The sequence below is a fragment of the Pleurodeles waltl genome, chromosome 1_1, assembly GCF_031143425.1.
Source record: "Pleurodeles waltl isolate 20211129_DDA chromosome 1_1, aPleWal1.hap1.20221129, whole genome shotgun sequence".
In the NCBI taxonomy this organism is placed as follows: domain Eukaryota; kingdom Metazoa; phylum Chordata; class Amphibia; order Caudata; family Salamandridae; genus Pleurodeles; species Pleurodeles waltl.
Genome location: NC_090436.1, coordinates 162,473,756 through 162,490,553, shown reverse-complemented (window position 1 = coordinate 162,490,553; position 16,798 = coordinate 162,473,756). Strand labels below are relative to the sequence as shown.

Below are 16,798 nucleotides of genomic sequence, written 5' to 3'. Positions count from 1 at the left end.
CCGCAAAAAACATTGTAAGCTACTTACTACACTTACAAAAGTCTAAGTTAGCTTTTTCATCCATTAAAATACATCTCACAGCAATTTCTGCCTATCTGAAAATTACAAATTCAACTTCACTATTTAGAATACCAGTCATCAAAGCATTTATGGAGGGTCTAAAAAGGATCATCTCACCAAGAACACCACCAGTTCCTTCGTGGAACCTCAATATTGTATTAACACGACTCATGGGTCCACCATTTGAACCCAGGCACTCTTGTGAGATTCAATACTTAACCTGGAAAGTAGCCTTCCTAATAGCTATCACATCTCTCAGAAGAGTAAGTGAAATACAAGCCTTTACCTCATAGGAACCCTTTATACAAATACACAAACAAAGTGTTCTACGCATAAATCCCTAAAGTTATATCACCGTTCCACTTAAATCAAACAGTGGAACTCCCAGTGTTCTTTCCACAACCAGACTCTGTAGCTGAAAGAGCATTACATACATTAGACATAAAAAGAGCATTAATGTATTACATTGATAGAACCAAACAAATTTGCAAAACAATTGTTTGTAGCTTTCCAAAAACCTCATGCAGGGAATCCAATATCCAAACAAGGCATTTCCAGATGGATAGTTAAATGTATTCAAACCTGTTATATTAAAGCAAAAAAAGAACTGCCTATTACACCAAAGGCACACTCCACTAGGAAGAAAGGTGCCACCATGGCCTTTCTGGGAAATATACCAATGACAGAAATCTGTAAGGCAGCCACATGGTCTACGCCTCATACATTCACTAAACATTACTGTGTGGATGTGTTAACAACACAACAAGCCACAGTAGGACAAGCAGTATTACGAACATTATTTCAAACAACTTCAACTCCTACAGGCTAAACCACTGCTTTTGGGGAGATAACTGCTTACTAGTCTATGCACAGCATGTGTATCTGCAGCTACACATGCCATCGAACAGAAAATGTCACTTACCCAGTGTACATCTGTTCGTGGCATGGGACGCTGCAGATTCACATGCGCCCTCCCACCTCCCCGGGCGCCTGTAGCCGTTATAAGTTGATAAAAATAATCTTGTAAATTTGTAAATACAACACTTTTAATCACATTATTTACATACATACTTACTCCATTGCATGGGCACTATTACTATATACACAACTCCTACCTCACCCTCTGCGGGGAAAACAATCTAAGATGGAGTCGACGCCCATGCGCAATGGAGCCGAAATCGGAGGAGTCCCTCGATCTTGTGACTCAAAAAGACTTCTTCGAAGAAAAACAACTTGTAACACTCCGTGCCCAACACTAGATGGCGGGATATGCACAGCATGTGAATCTGCAGCGTCCCATGCCACGAACAGATGTACACTGGGTAAGTGACATTTTCCATATATATATATATATATATATATATATATATATATATATATATATATATTTTTTATATGTTCAATGGCATGTGTAGCTGCAAAGACCCATGCTGTGCATATCTCGCCATCTAGTGCTGGGCTCGGAGTTGTTTTTCTTCGAAGAAGTCTCTTTTTTCGAGTCATAGGATCGAGTGACTTCTCCTCTCGGTGATAGTGTGCATGGTCATTGACTCCTTTGTTAGATTGTTTTCTTTCTGCCGTCGGGTTCGGACGTGATCCCTCTCGCTTTGTACATCCAATTCGGAAAACTCTATATTCTCTCAAACTTTTCTCATACCCTCGGTATTGTTTCAAATGCGGTTTCTTCTGCACTCGATCCGACAGTACCATTGGGATCAAGAAAATGCCCTTTCAGGTGCTCGCGCCCTCCGTGGGCCTGTTCGGGCCTACTATGTTATAGCCTGATCGATCGGACTCCATTCTGATTCTGTCCTCGGTGCCAATCAAAATATCCTTATACCGACCAGCACTTGGTCTGTAATCTGTCTTTCTCCGGAACATCGAGAAGAAAGCTTTAAGGTGTGCCAGTCTTTTTGATCGAAGAAAACATTACGCAACCGAAGGGTGTGAATATTGGACATGACGTCCAAGCACATGGAGTCCACCACCGACCCCCTCGAAAAGGAGCAGGCACAAACAGTTTCCATCCCAGACTCCGAATCCAAGCAGGGTTCAGATGACGTCAGCCAGCCAATAGCAGCGGCGCAGTACATGAGTACACCTGCCCCAACACAATTTTTTTTTCAAAATCAGGCAAGGCCTTGGGTGCATCACTGCTGTCAAGCCATGGTTCCACCTGGAAAAAATTAATTGTCGACCGACCCAGGGTTCAGCGCCAAAAAACTCCAAAACACTCCAACAGGTTACCACGCCTGTTTCAGTGTCTGGGTCGAGCCGAAAATTACAAGCCGCAACCATCGAACCGAGCCTACGCCCATCATCATCGGATCTGAAAAGAGTACGCTCTGCTTTGGAGTTGAAACCTTGACCAACAGCTTCAGACCCGAAACATCTTGGTCTGACACCAGAGACGAAAACATCATTTTATACAGAGGAGACAGGGCTTTCGACTTGGATGAAGCAGGTGCCCAAAACATTGATTGAACATTCTTCTAAGGGTAGAAATCATACCTCTGAACATCAAATGGAGGAATCTGACATTCTGCCTATTTTAGAGGTTATGGACAGCAAGCAGAGAATAATCCAAATCCAGAAGAGACTGGAAAAATTATTACTTCTCCGCCTCCCCAGACTAAAAAAGTTAGCATTTCAGGAGACTCTTGATACTGCCCCACCACCAGCAAAAATGTTCAAGCAGAAGGAAAAGCCGAAACTTTTTCAGCTTTCTCCACCACATTCACTGCAACTTTCTTTTTCACCACAACCTCTCACTCCACCACCTTCACCATCACACTCGCACACTTCTTCACAAAAAGATGATTCCAGTTACACTGTAGACCCATGGGACATGTATGATTCGGATACTATACCATCTTATGAGCCAGATCTCTACCCTACTAGACCATCCCCACCAGAGGATAGTACAGCTTATAACCAAGTAATATCCAGGGCAGCTGCATACCATGGAGTACAAATGCATGCAGAACCTTTAGAAGAGGATTTCCTTTTTAATACACTATCCTGAATCCATAAGCAATACCAGTGTTTAAGGGCCAGAGGAAAATTTGCAGCCTCAAAGGGTACTTCCACACCCACTAAACAATGACTTCCCAAACATCCCACAAGCCGATATGTCTCCTGTGGGAGGAAGACAACAACAATTCCATTCTCACTGACAAAACATCACCACAGTTCAATGGGTACTCTCAATTATCCGCAATGGTTATTGCCTAGAGCCCAACTCCGCTCCACCAAATAGTCCACCTCATTCTCACAGACTCTCCAGAACACACTATTCTACTAAAACACGAGGTACAATCTCTATAACTCAAGGAGGCAATAGAAATAGTTCCCATATCACAGCAAGGAACAGGAGTATACTCCCTATACTTCCTTATACCAAAGAAGGATAGTACTCTCAGACCCATTCTCGATCTCAGACCTCTAAATCTATATATCCTGTCAGAGCATTTTCACATGGTCACTCTATAGGATGTCATTCCCCTACTACAAAAACAAGATTACATGACAGAGCTAGATCTAATAGACGTTTACTTCCACATTCCCATACATCCAGCTCACTGCAAGTATTTAAGGTTCATAATTTCAGGCGAGCACTACCAATTCAAGGTTCTACCCTTTGGAGTAACAACAGAAGCAAGAGTGTTCACAAAATGTCTAGCTGTGGTAGCGGCATACCTCAGAAGACATCATATACATGTCTTCCCTTATCTAGATGTCAAACTTACAAATCTCTGCAATGGTGGAATCACAAAAACTTAACAAAGGGGCCGCCATTTCAAGACCCTGTGCCACAGACCATAATCACAACAGATGCATCAATGACAGGTTGGGGAGCCCATCTCAACAATCTAACTATACAAGGGGAATGGGACTCACTACAAAAAACATTCGACATAAACCACTTGGAGTTATTAGCTGTGTTCTTAGCCATCAAGGCATTTCAACCAGCGATCATACACAAAATAGGCTTAATAAGAACAGACCACATGACAACAATGTATTATCTGAAAAAACAGGAGGGGGGCACTCATCCCAATTGTCCCTTCTAGCTCAAACAATATAGAAATGGGCAATTCACAATCGCATTCACCTGCTAGCGGAATACATCCCAGGGATACACAACCAGCTAGCAGTCCTTCTAAGCAGGATGCAGCAACAAATACAGAAAAGCAACAAATACACAAATAGGAGATTCAATATTGCTTTAAAATGTGGGGAACACCAAACATAGACCTTTTCGCAACAAGCGAAAAAGCAAAATGCCGAAACTTCGCATCCAGATGCCCACACCCTCAGTCCAAGGGCAATGCTCTATGGATCAGCTGGTCAGGGATATTTGCTTACGTTTTGCCCCCTTTCCCGTTAATTCCATTTCTGGTCAACAAAATGTGTCGCACTACCCTCACCATGATACTCATAGCTCCCAGGTGGGCACGCCAACACTGGTTCACAACACTGCTAGATTTCTCAATAATACCACATCACAAGCTTCCAAACAGACCAGACCTGTTAACACAGAACATTGGAACATTGGAAATCAGGCATCCCAATACCAGTGTGCTCAACTTGGCGATTTGGCTCCTGAGGTTATAGAATTTGGATACCTACTGCTTCCATTAGGATGTATGGATGTTCTAAAACAAGCATGTGAACCAACATCCAGATAGTGCCATGCAAGTAAATTGAAACGGTTTGTATACTTCTGTCAACCTGAAAATATAGATCCACTTAAAGCATTGGTACCGGATACTGTGTGTTATTTGCTTTATTTACAGAAAGCAAATCAGGCCTATTCCTCTATTAAAATTAATCTAACAGCCATATCAGACTACCTACAAACAACACACCTCTCTGTTTAGAGTTCGTGTCATAAAAGCATTTATGGAACGGCTCAGACGCATTATTCCACCTAGAGTTCCACCAGCTCCTGCATGGAATCTTAATATTGTACTCACAAGACTTTTGGGTCCCCCATTCGAACCCATGCTCTCTTGCGCTATCCAGTTTCCGTAGCAATTACTTCCTTGAGAAGAGTAAGTGAAATTCAGGCATTTACTCTAGAAGAACCTATCTCCCAAGTACACAAACTAGTACTTAGGACACATCCACATTTTTTGCCTAAAGTGGTTTCACCTTTTCACATTAGTCAGCCAGACAATACTGCTGGAAGAGCTCTCTGCACTCTTGATCTCAAAGAGCTCTAATGTATTATGTAGACAGAACAAAGGACTTTAACAACTTTTTGTTGCTTTCCAACAACCTCATAAAGGTGATCACATTTCAAAACAAGGATTAGCTAGATGGATTGTAAAATGTATTCATACATGCTTCCTCAAAGCAAAAAGACTGCTATTAATAACTCCAAAAGCACATTCCACTAGGAAAAAAGGTGCCTCCATGGCATTCTTAGGAAATATACCAATGGCAGATATATGCAAAGCAGCAGCCACATGGTCCACACCACATACATTCACCAAGCATTACTGTGTGGATGTGTTATCTAGACATCAAGCCAATGTTGGACAAGCGGTGCTAAAAACACTATTTTAAACTACTTCAACTCCTACGGGCTAACCACTGCTTACTTGGGAGGAGAACTGCTTTTTAGTCTATGCAAAGCATGTGTATCTGCAACTACACAGGCAATCAAATGGAAAATGTCACTTACCCAGTGTAAATTTGTTCGTGGCAATTAGTTCTTCAGATTCACATGCACCCTCCCTCCTCCCCGGGAGCTTGTAGTCTTGTAGTAATTATTGGTACATATGTATATACAGTTGCATGGACATCTTATTTACTTTTTATATATCTATAGTTGTACATACACAGTTCTTCACTCTTTACTTCACCCTCCTGCTGGAAAAAATCTAACAAAGGAGTCAATACCCTTGTGCACTATCACTGACAGGAGGAGTCACTTGATCCCATGACTCCAAAAAAAAAGGGAAAAAAATAGACTTCTTGGAAGAAAAACAACTTGTAACACTCCGAGCCCCTAGATGGCGAGATATGCACAGCATGTGAATCTGCAGCACTACATGCCACGGACAGATGTACACTGGGTAAGTGACATGTTCTATATATATATATATATATATATATATATATATATATATATATATATGGAAAATGTTACCAGTTGACATCTGTGTGTGTGTGTGTGTATATATATATATATATATATGTTTATTAAACTCCACTTTTGTGTCAATTCAAAGAAAAATGTTGCAGCAGTATTTATTGCAGAGAATAGGTCAACACGTTTCAGTGCTATCTGCGCCTTTGTAACGACATTGATTGTGAATATTTTTGTGATATTATACAAACTGATTGGTGCACATATTTTAATGAACACAAAGGACAGATCCAAAAAAACACTATAGGGATTACAGCGCCATCTTTGAATTCTCACTTGATTCCCAGCAAAAGTCGATCTTGCAAATAATTAAATAAACAATATTCTACTACAATATTCTGCTTCAGTTGCTACAATTGCATTAGGGTACATATATACTATTCTGTTTATTCTCAACCTGCTTCTTTGTACTGTGGCCTCCACAGTAGGTCTATGTAAAATAACGAGGGACTGTGAGTATTAGGACAGGTCCAGTGTGCAGTCTCCCTGGGCAATAAATGACAATCAATCTGAGCACACTATTCTTAAAAAGAAAAGAGAGAAGACACATGGGCACTTCTAAATTTAGACGCTTGAACCCTCACACATTCATTGGATGTCATGCTTCATCATTGGGTCTGCTGCTCGTCGGGCTGGCGCTGCTATGCCCGACGGGCCCTGACGAGGGGGCTCTGTGCGCAAGATCTTTTAAGTGCGTGCCACGAGGATAAGTAGGAAAAAAATCAGACCTACTGTGAAGAGTAGAGAGCTAGAACTCTATTCTCCCAAGTTCCTTCTGCCCAGCATCTTGAACATTTAAGGGTATTCATCGGACCTTGGACACCACAGGAATTGCACTGGCTTTGAGCTTTATTTTGTGTACAGAATTCATAACACAACTCCGCTCAGAGGAGAAAGTATTAGGAAACATTACCAAAATCCTCTCACCCCTCCACAGTATGATTCACAAATACCTGTGGTTAGGTGTTCAGGTCCCAAGGAGTTCCCAAATCATCTTGGTATTGCCAACCCAACATATTGGGCCTGATTTAGAGTTTGGCAGAATGGTTACTCTGTAACAAACTTGACTGATATCCTGCCCATGGTATTACCATGTCAGTAGGCTATAGTGGAATCGTAATACGATGGATGGGATATCCGTCATGTTTGTGACAGTGTAACCCCATCCGCCAAATTCTAAATCAGGACCATTGTCTTCTTTTTCTGCCACATACACCTTTCCAGGAATGCTCATCTGTTTATACTCAATGTTCCCCCCAAAAAAGTCTCATGTCAATTTTTGGAATCCATATCCACCAAACCTAATGTCCATGTGGCACACTGTCCCTTTGTTCTTGAAAGGGCGTTTGTAGGTTTTTTCAGAAATTACCCTGAACCTGGAAAAAGAGTCACACACCAGGTCCATAGCTAGATATTCTGTGTTCACCACATCAGTGGGAATGTCAATAACTTTCTCCCCCTCTTTTATACTACTTCCTTACCTACTTCTATCACATCCATTACTTTTCCATATTTATGAGCACTCCTACAACAGTTTATGAAGTGGCTTTCCCACCCACAGCCATAGTTCATTGCTATTGGCCATGTGACCACACTAATAGCACGGCCCCTTAAATTCACCCAGGGCCTTGATATTAGACTTTGCCTCTCCTATGGTTACATTGACAGCTCATTGTGTGCCCGACTCACTTGGCTGTTGAAATCACGTTATCTAGAGGAAGCCTGCCCTTCATCCAGCACTCCTCTTGAATCTTGTCACATTTACATTGCTAATAAGATTTGACCCCTGATTATTTCTTCTGTTAGTGTCCAGAATTTACAGGAGGTTGCTGTCTTCTGTAGAGCAGTGATAAACTTCTCTACTTTCTCATGGTCTCCTCGCTGCACCCTATGCCGAAAATGGTACTTCTCAAGAGTAGTGTTTACATAAGGTAAATCCTGCAAGTTGGGTTTCTTGATTGACTCATTATATTCCTAGAGACCATGTCCTTCCTTCCTAGTTCACTTCTCGCAGATTTTCTAGTACATCGTGCCACTTTGCACCTAGGATGTGCATCAATAATGCTGACCCCAAACAAGAGAAACGAAACACACATGCACTCACTCACTCATTTTGAAAGACTTTCTTTCAGATCACTCATCTTTTTGTGTTATTTTAAAATACAAACTTGTGACCCGAGAAATGCTTATGACTCACAATCTCAAGAAACTTGTCAAGTTCAGAGATAACTTAATAATTTAAAGGCCCTGTTAAGACCTTTGCTATCCTTAGCAGAGTAGCAGAGTGTAGAACACAACTGATGTGCATATCTGCCATTAACCTTTTTTTTTTGGTAGAAATAAATAAATAAATGTGCATATATTGTTACTGATATTTTTCCAGCAACAACCAGCCATCAAAACCACTACAGAAAAGAGGTTTTCTTTTTTTTTCAGGATTTACACGCTGTGCATTATTCTGCCATCTAGTGTTTTCGGTCTGGATTTTTTCCTATTTTCCTAAATTTTTTAGTCCTTATTTCTCTACATTTGTTTGTTGGTGGGTGTCAACGGAACCGCCATTTGGTGTATCCTTTTGACGTCATCCCACTTCCTTTTCTTTTTTTTTTTTCTCATTCTCGTCCATCTTCGTGGCGGAGGTGGGTGGGTTGCTTGTGAATCCAGAAAATCTTCAAGCTGCAGAACTACAACTAGAGGTAAGAAACTTTGTGTTTTACAGTGTGACTCTTTTCTGGATTTACATGCTGTGCATTGATTTGAAAGCAGTTTTTTCTATTATCTTCAAGCTGCAAAACTGCACCTACGGGTAAGAAACTTTGTTTTTTTGCCAAAAAATGTGGCAGGCAGAATGTGCCTGTCACCGTTAGTGTTCTTGATGCGCACCAACAGAAGATTCGTTTGCCAAAAAAAAAAAAAAACACTTATTAGCTGCCTCCCTTTTCCTCACAAGTAAAGAATGCTTTGCTCACATATTAAAGTTGTGGACATCCCAAAGTTACAAGATGGTGCTCATGCATGACATCACACTACAGTGGTTCAATCTTTGGTGTGAGCAGATGGACCTTATGTGCCCCTGCAACAAGCCTAATTAAGTGAAGGATCTGTTACAGATGCACATGACTTACCTGCATCTGAGTATCCACAGCCGGTAGGGCCTGCTTTTTACACTTTACTTTCATAGAATCCATATGGATTACACTACACAGTTCTGCATGATCCACTCAAGTAAATGGGAATAATACTCAGATTAAAATGCTGATCTTTTTCTAAATCCTTTCCAGCAGGCCCAAGTTAATCCCACAGACTATTCATGTTTGAGCATGAATTTCTAGGCATGCAACACAACTGTTCTCTGTCAGTCTTGCAGAACCATACACCACCCAATATAAGGGTTGCTTTGTTGATGCCTTAGTGATTAAACCTTTGAAACGAAAACACTTGGAGCCAAAAATAAGTTGGAGGGCTGTTTAATCACCTCAGCCACTAATTGTCGAGACAGTAACTGTCACTTACAGAATGCTCTTAACATGGTGTTCACACAGAGTGAACTCCCTTACTATCCCTATACACAACCGATCCCTGTTTTTTTTTTTTTTTAACTCCTTAGTATCCCTATACCTTCCAATCTCTGAAGCCTACAAAAACCCTTACTGCCGCTATACAATACCCATCCATAACCCCTAAAAAATTACTACTCCATTTCATATTAAATAAAATTAAAATCAATAACCAATCAGTTATTCTCATTTTCTAATTAAACAAATTACTTATAATTTAGTAATCATTTACATTAAATCACTTTAAATTAAATTTTAATTACTCCAATTTAATTATTTAAATCTAATTTAAAAAAATAAATTTCTTAGTTATTAAATTCCACAGGCCTGCTCAGGCTCTATGCTGGTGCTCAAAGCTTCTCCAGGAGTGTATATCTATATAAGCTGCTGGTTCAAGGTGGCAAGTATTTTTCTCAAACTGGGGGCATTAATGAGAGGCCAATGAAAAATCGTAGCCAAATAATTTGGAGGGCATCTTTGCAGGATTGCGTTACAGGCTTTCGCAAAGCGGGTTCGGGGTATGGGGGGGAGGCACCAACTGGTGAAGAAAATAGAGAATCTGTTGTTGAGACAGTTCTCAGCAGAGTGCAAAAGAGAAGGCCATAGAATTAAGATTCAGCCTCAAAAGGGAGACAAATGTTAAAGTAACCTGTTGCCTAGCACATCTAAAAGAAGAGCTTCATAACTGTAAAACATGCTTGCGGCCTCTGTGCTGAATTTATTCTGCTAGTCTGAAAGTACTCTGTGGTAGCTGAAGAGATGCATCAGAGACCTCTCCAGAGACCTGGTGGTGGGGAGTGGGTAGTTGAAATGTCCTGTCCTGTAGGCAGCATCCATCTAGTTCTGTATACATTTTTTCCTGTCATGGGACACTGTCTCTCTGTATTCCACATATGAACAGAACACATGCATATGGTAAAGAAATATTCCAGTTCTAACTAATCAAACACATTTTACACTGATAGGTCACTGGGCGGATCTCCCATAGTCAATCTTTTCTCACATTCATGTGTGTCCGGAGTCCAAACATGAGCATTTTGAGGTTCGGAGACCAAGCATGAATGAACATAGTCTGAATAATACTTTGTTCCAACTCGTTTGGAACAAGATCCAAAACAAGTTGATTGATGCTACAATAAAGTGTAGCTGGACAAAAACTGATTGCACGTAGATTTGATAAAGCCGTTGCACCTTCCACGGCATGAGCGAAACATTTAAAGGATGAAGCATACATACACAAAGAGCTTCTGAAAATATTGAAAATAAAAGTTTTCTATGTGATACGCTTCTAGTTGCAAATTCCTTACCTTTGAATTTCCCAGGTGTCAGTCTGGAACAGGAGATTTTTCACGAGCTGTATCCCTGTGTGAGCTAGGTAGCGTATGTCGACTGTGTCTGTCGTTGGTGTTGTTTTCCCCGGATATGACATTGAAGGTCGTATAAAGGCTTCACCCCTCTGCAACTAGAATGTCTCTACCAGATAATTAGCAAAGGGAAGTAACTTGTTCCTTAAGTTAACCTCCAGGCCCAGGGCCAGTATTGCTTGTGTTAGGTTTTTCCTTATCATTCCTTTGGTGCTTTCAATAATAAGAACTTTATTATGATTTGCCTGGTTCAATTGCCATAAACCAGGGAGAAATTATTGGCTCCAATGGAAACTCTTTCTGTGTTACTTTATTATCAAAATAATTTAGGATGTGTTTTGGGATTCTGTACATGTGTGGAATTCAGAGGGACACTTAGTTGTGATATTGCAAAATTTATTTGGTCTCAGAGGAAACTTTCTTCTGTTTGTCGCCACGCCTTTTCAGGGTCCTGGTAATTCTTCATTTTTAAGGACAGATCCTCCTAGTAGCAGACCCGCATTTCTTCATCAACCACTAGAACCATTTGAACCACTCTGCCAACACACTGAAATGAAAACCATGCAAGTGCTTAGAGCTATGGCTCCTAAACTTTTTCAACACCTGGCTCCCAATTATGTTACTTTTTTGGCGAGTGAGGGAGATGTAAGCCCAGCCTCTGGAGTACTTCAATTTTTCTCCATGAAAATAATTGGTATGAAGCTGATGAAGGTATAATAATCATGAGGCCTCCTTCTTGCCTGCAGCCCCCACATTGCTAGCAGTGTGCACATTCACAAATGCAGGTGCTTCTAGGAGATCACCACTGCAAGGGTGAATACTCTGGGAGAGGTGTCGGAACTTAAGAACACTTCTTAGTAGATACTAATGAACACTGCTGTGATTTGAGATACAAAGGAGATATTCGTTGTGTTGAATATTATCCCAGACTTCTACCATTGGCTGAAGGGATGGGGTGCACAGAGACTCAGGACACAAGATAGATCTATGTATCAGAGACACCAACCCCAGAGGCAGAACTTGTGCTTTCTCAACACTCCGGCATAACCACTTTCTCTGCTCAGTGATAAACTTTGGATGGACAGTGTTAAACTTTCAGTGAGTGGCCAGGATTCTCCAGACTCATCCAGGAGTTAAGCTCATCTGGTGATAGTGTGGAGTCTGGAGAAGCACCACAGACTGGTGGCAGTGGATCAAAAGTTGAGTGTCACCACCATAGTTGTGTTGAAATAGGTCCAGTGGTTTAAGAAGAGGTGTGGCTGTATGAAGACAAAATTAGAGAGTGTGAGAGGCAGAGCAGAACCCAGGGGGACGCCACACTACAGGCCAGTGAATGGGAAATAATGAAGGGAAGATAGATGCCAACTCAGCAATCACCACAAATACTGCCATCAACCAGTGTGTTCTGTTAGCCCTGGCAGTGCCAGGTGGTGACCTAGTGTGAGGGCTGAGAAACGGTGAAAGAGGTCAGCCAGTCCTGCAGAACCACAGCAAAAGTACCGTCCTGGTCATTCAACAGATGCAGATTCCCTTAACTATAGATGATGCTGAAATCGTGTTCTTGTTCGGCCTGAAGCCAGCCTGATGATCATCCAGCTAATTGACAGATTGCACAAATGATTGCATCTTTGAAGTCACCACCTCCTCTAACAGTTCTGTCAGATTAATGAACGTTTCAAATTGGCCTAAAATTTCAGTATATCTTTGAGGTCAAAAAAGGCAGTTGTTCTCTGCATAGATTAACAGCTTAATAAAATTGCATGCATCGATTCACAGAAGCTTCTAATAGGGTGCAGAAGTTCTAGGCGCCTCATGCTTCCTCTTGGGCGTGACACTGTTCCCTCCTCCCGTGTCCCTTTAAAGCCCCAAATACTTGTCTCTAGGGCAGACAAGATATGAAAGCAAAGTAACAAGCATGGAAACAAAAACTGAGCCCCTGCAACTACTACTGATTGTATCACAAGCCTCGTGACGTCATGACACGAGCTGAGAGTGATGTAACAAACTGAGAAGTCTCTTGATTTCAGAGCGCAGCCGGTCCCCTGATTCCTTTCTCGCTGTGCGTCGGTGTCCCTGCTCACCCCCAGTAACACGGATGGTGAGAAGAGAGGAAAGCACCTATGGAGTCTGCGTGTTGGATCACATTTTTGAATAGTAGTGACGTCAAATATTTAGATTTTTTTTCCAGCAATTGTTAAGTTGAAAATAGAGCCCGCTAAGAATGGACACATAATAACGTCATCACTGCAAAGTGAAACCTCCGAACATACATTTAAATAAAGAGCAAACACACAGAAAACCAATAATTGCAATAATTCTGTTATTTTGATCTATTGTTGGCACGTGTAAGTGTCAAGCTATATTATTTGCCACACTAGTGACCACACTTCGCACAGGTCTTGTGCACAAGGCTATGCGTGTACACCATTTAAAGTGCCTTTGGCCGGAGGGCTGGGGACATAGTCACTGTTAGGTCGTTGTCCTGGAGTACAATTAGGTTACTTTTATTTTCACTTCAGAGCCGCTCAGGAAGCTGGGGCTGGTTGGATGAGTGTAAGAACTGTCACACAGCAGGTAGGCTGGATAGCCCCAATACATGGTTAGTTACAGCGGTGAACTTCAAAGATTACGTAAAAAATAAGACATGAGGAATCAGAGAGGACATGACCTCAGGAAAAGGCGGTCACCAACATCGCCCTGTGCAGTTTTTGGGAGAATGCCCTGTTATGGTGAAACACTATCTAAATATTAAACGATTATATAATTATAATTGGTGCGCATCTGTTCACAGCACCCCTAGCTAGTTTTGAAGTACACCAGGACGCAGCAGCGCACAGATTGGGAACCACTGGCTTAGAGTACTACAAAAGCTTCTCTTGTACCAAGCAAGGGAAGCAGGTTTGGCCACTTCTTGAGCATTATGGAGCCCTCCGCTTTTGATGTTATCTTATTGACTCCCATTCCAGTTCTGCATGTAAGCATGGAACATCTCATGCGTCCTTAAGAAGAGTGGAGGTGGTCGTGGTATGACCAGTACATAGGCCAGCACAGTTAAATACCAGTTATTTACAAAATGTGCATTTGAAGAGATTATAGAATTAATGAATGGGGAAAAGGCAAAGAAATAATACTTGTGGTGGTGGCAACATGCATATCTCAGCTTTGCTAGGACATTAGTCCACACTACTGGCACTGAGAAAGAATTGCAACCTTCCCATGACTTAAACCAAGCGCTGTTCTCTTAGTCTATCGCACATTGCTATAGTTGTTATAAATAATGATCTTGAGGTGAGGTTGTACTGGGATTGACTAATCGAAGAAGGTCTGTGTCTTACTGAAATGAGAATATCATCGCAACACCAAGATAAGAATATGGCTTGTACAGCTTATAACCCCCTTATTAATTGTTTTTTCTGAAAGGTTACCAACGTTAACATTCCAAGATAGCCATCTATATTTTACTAATGCCTGCATTTGTTTTTTTTAACAGGTACTTCAAATATTTTTGCACCAGGGATTCCCAGCTGAAGACAATTGTCCATTGGACTTTGCCTGCGAGGAAATAGAACTCATGCACACTTATATAGCTTTTTTTATAGGGATAAGCCAATGCCTTCCGAGGCTCCTATTTTCTGATGTACATATGTTATTAATATTATTTTTTAAATAAACAGTACTTTTGTTGTTCCTACACAAACTGCCTCTTTTAAAACTGAATATTAAGCAATACTTTAAAACGGATGCCAGGTGGCAGTGCAGTACACTTAATTTGCTCAGATAATTTATGTAGTCTCCCTTCCATTTTATCTTTTATCCGAGTGATTGGGGAAATTTGCTTGACTGATATAAGCATACTGACTTGTTTATATAAGCAGATTTTTGTATCTCTTAATGAGACACGTACATTCTTGCACTATCATTGCAAAGATATATGAATAATTATATTTGAAGTGTGAGTAATGGTTTTGTTAACAGGTGACATTTAAATCAAAATTCCACTTAGAATTATGTTATTGATAATCATGGAGATGTATACTGGATTTTTGTTATGCTTGTCTAAGGCAGTTCTTTTTTTGAACAGCTAAGGTATTTGTTATTTTGGGATACCATGTATTGGTACCCAGGTTTTTGTAGGCAGCGGATTAGAAAATGAAAAACACTGAAGCCAAGGCACTTATCGGTCTTGAAAGAGAGGACTTAGCCACTTTGGCCGTTTTCCTTTTAGGCACGAGTATGTTCAAAATATGACTTTGTCGAGAAGATGGCTGCCAATTTCTTCATAGTTATCAGTAACACTCCTAACATGGATTTATTGACATGTCAATGCTTCTTGTTTGTACGTTTGTCATCCTCTAGCAAAACCTGTAATTTGTGGAAGGTGCGGTCACTCCTACTGCCCTCCTCGCACTTTCTTATTGATCGTGAGTTACAATTTAAAAAAATGATGATGTTTTGATACTGTGTACAGGTTTACATATATCAGACTTAATCCTGCGGGCCATGGGTCTGCAGATTAGTTTTATAATCTCATGGTATTGATTGCTTTAGAAACTGTTATTGGCACATAATGGGCAATATGCAACAAGTGGTATCTTCTCAACCATAGCAAGGCAATGGGTTCTTAACAAGCCATTCATGTGAAGATAGCAGCTGAACTTCACTCTGAGCTTCAGAAAGCTCACAGTGTGTGTAGTGAATGTACAGTGCAATCTTTTATTTAAAAAATAAAAACATGGTTTGTTGATAATTTTGTATTGTCTAAAAAGGTTTACAATGTAATGGATACTGTTGATTAAAAAAAATATATATACTTTGGCAAAAATGTCTCATTTTTTTATGAAAGTAGAGCTTAAACCATTTCAGCACACCTATGCTTTATTGAATCCTGCATATTAAATACTTCATTTAAGTTCCTGTGAGTTAACGCAACCACATAATATTTATTGACTATCCACCCATGCAAGTCACTTTAAAAAAAATTAATATATGAACAGGTACCAAATCACGTTTATGTCCTGTACATGAAAGATGATCAGTATTCAGTCATATTGCTACTTCAAACATTAGAATATAATGAAATCATTGACACTTAAAGGAAAGACCATCATCTTGTTTAAAAGCAACCTTAGAACAAAAAATGTCTTCTCACGGAACCAAAACAAGTAGATGCATTCTCTACCTCATCTGTGAGTAGGGTTTCTGATTATAACCAACCCCACCGAAGGAAATATTTATGTTCGATGGCATATGTAGCTTCAGATACACATGCTATGCACTGGTCCTGCGATCTAGTGTTGGGCTCGGAGTGTTACAAGTTGTTTTTCTTCAAAGAAGTCTTTTCGAGTCACGGGACCGAGTGACTCCTCCTTTTCGTCTCCATTGCGCATGGGCATCGACTCCATCTTAGATAATTTTCTTTCCGTCATCGGGTTCGGACGTGTTCCTCTTCACTCCGGTTGTTCGAGTCGGAAAAACGTATAATCCATTGAAAATCGTCGGTATTGTTCTTGAACGTGTCCCATCTAGCATCGACACCTCTGTACCGGCGGATACACCCGCGCCCAACTTGGGCTTGGTCGGCCCGACCGCAGGCCTCATGGACCGGACCCCGTTCAGATTCTGCCCTCGGTGCCACGCCAAGTATCCCTACACAGATC

The 16,798-nt window shown here is 40.9% G+C and overlaps 1 protein-coding gene across 2 annotated transcripts in view; it reads left to right on the top strand.

Moving 5' to 3' along the window:
* MBD2 (methyl-CpG binding domain protein 2) overlaps nucleotides 1–15,963 on the top strand; it is a 257,055-nt gene extending 241,092 nt beyond the window's left edge. For both annotated transcript variants that reach the window (XM_069219484.1, XM_069219475.1), the window contains one exon: nucleotides 14,632–15,963. The gene's annotated coding sequence lies outside the window, so the exon portion shown is untranslated. The remainder of the gene's footprint in view (nucleotides 1–14,631) is intronic.
* The last annotated feature ends 835 nt before the right edge of the window (nucleotides 15,964–16,798 follow it).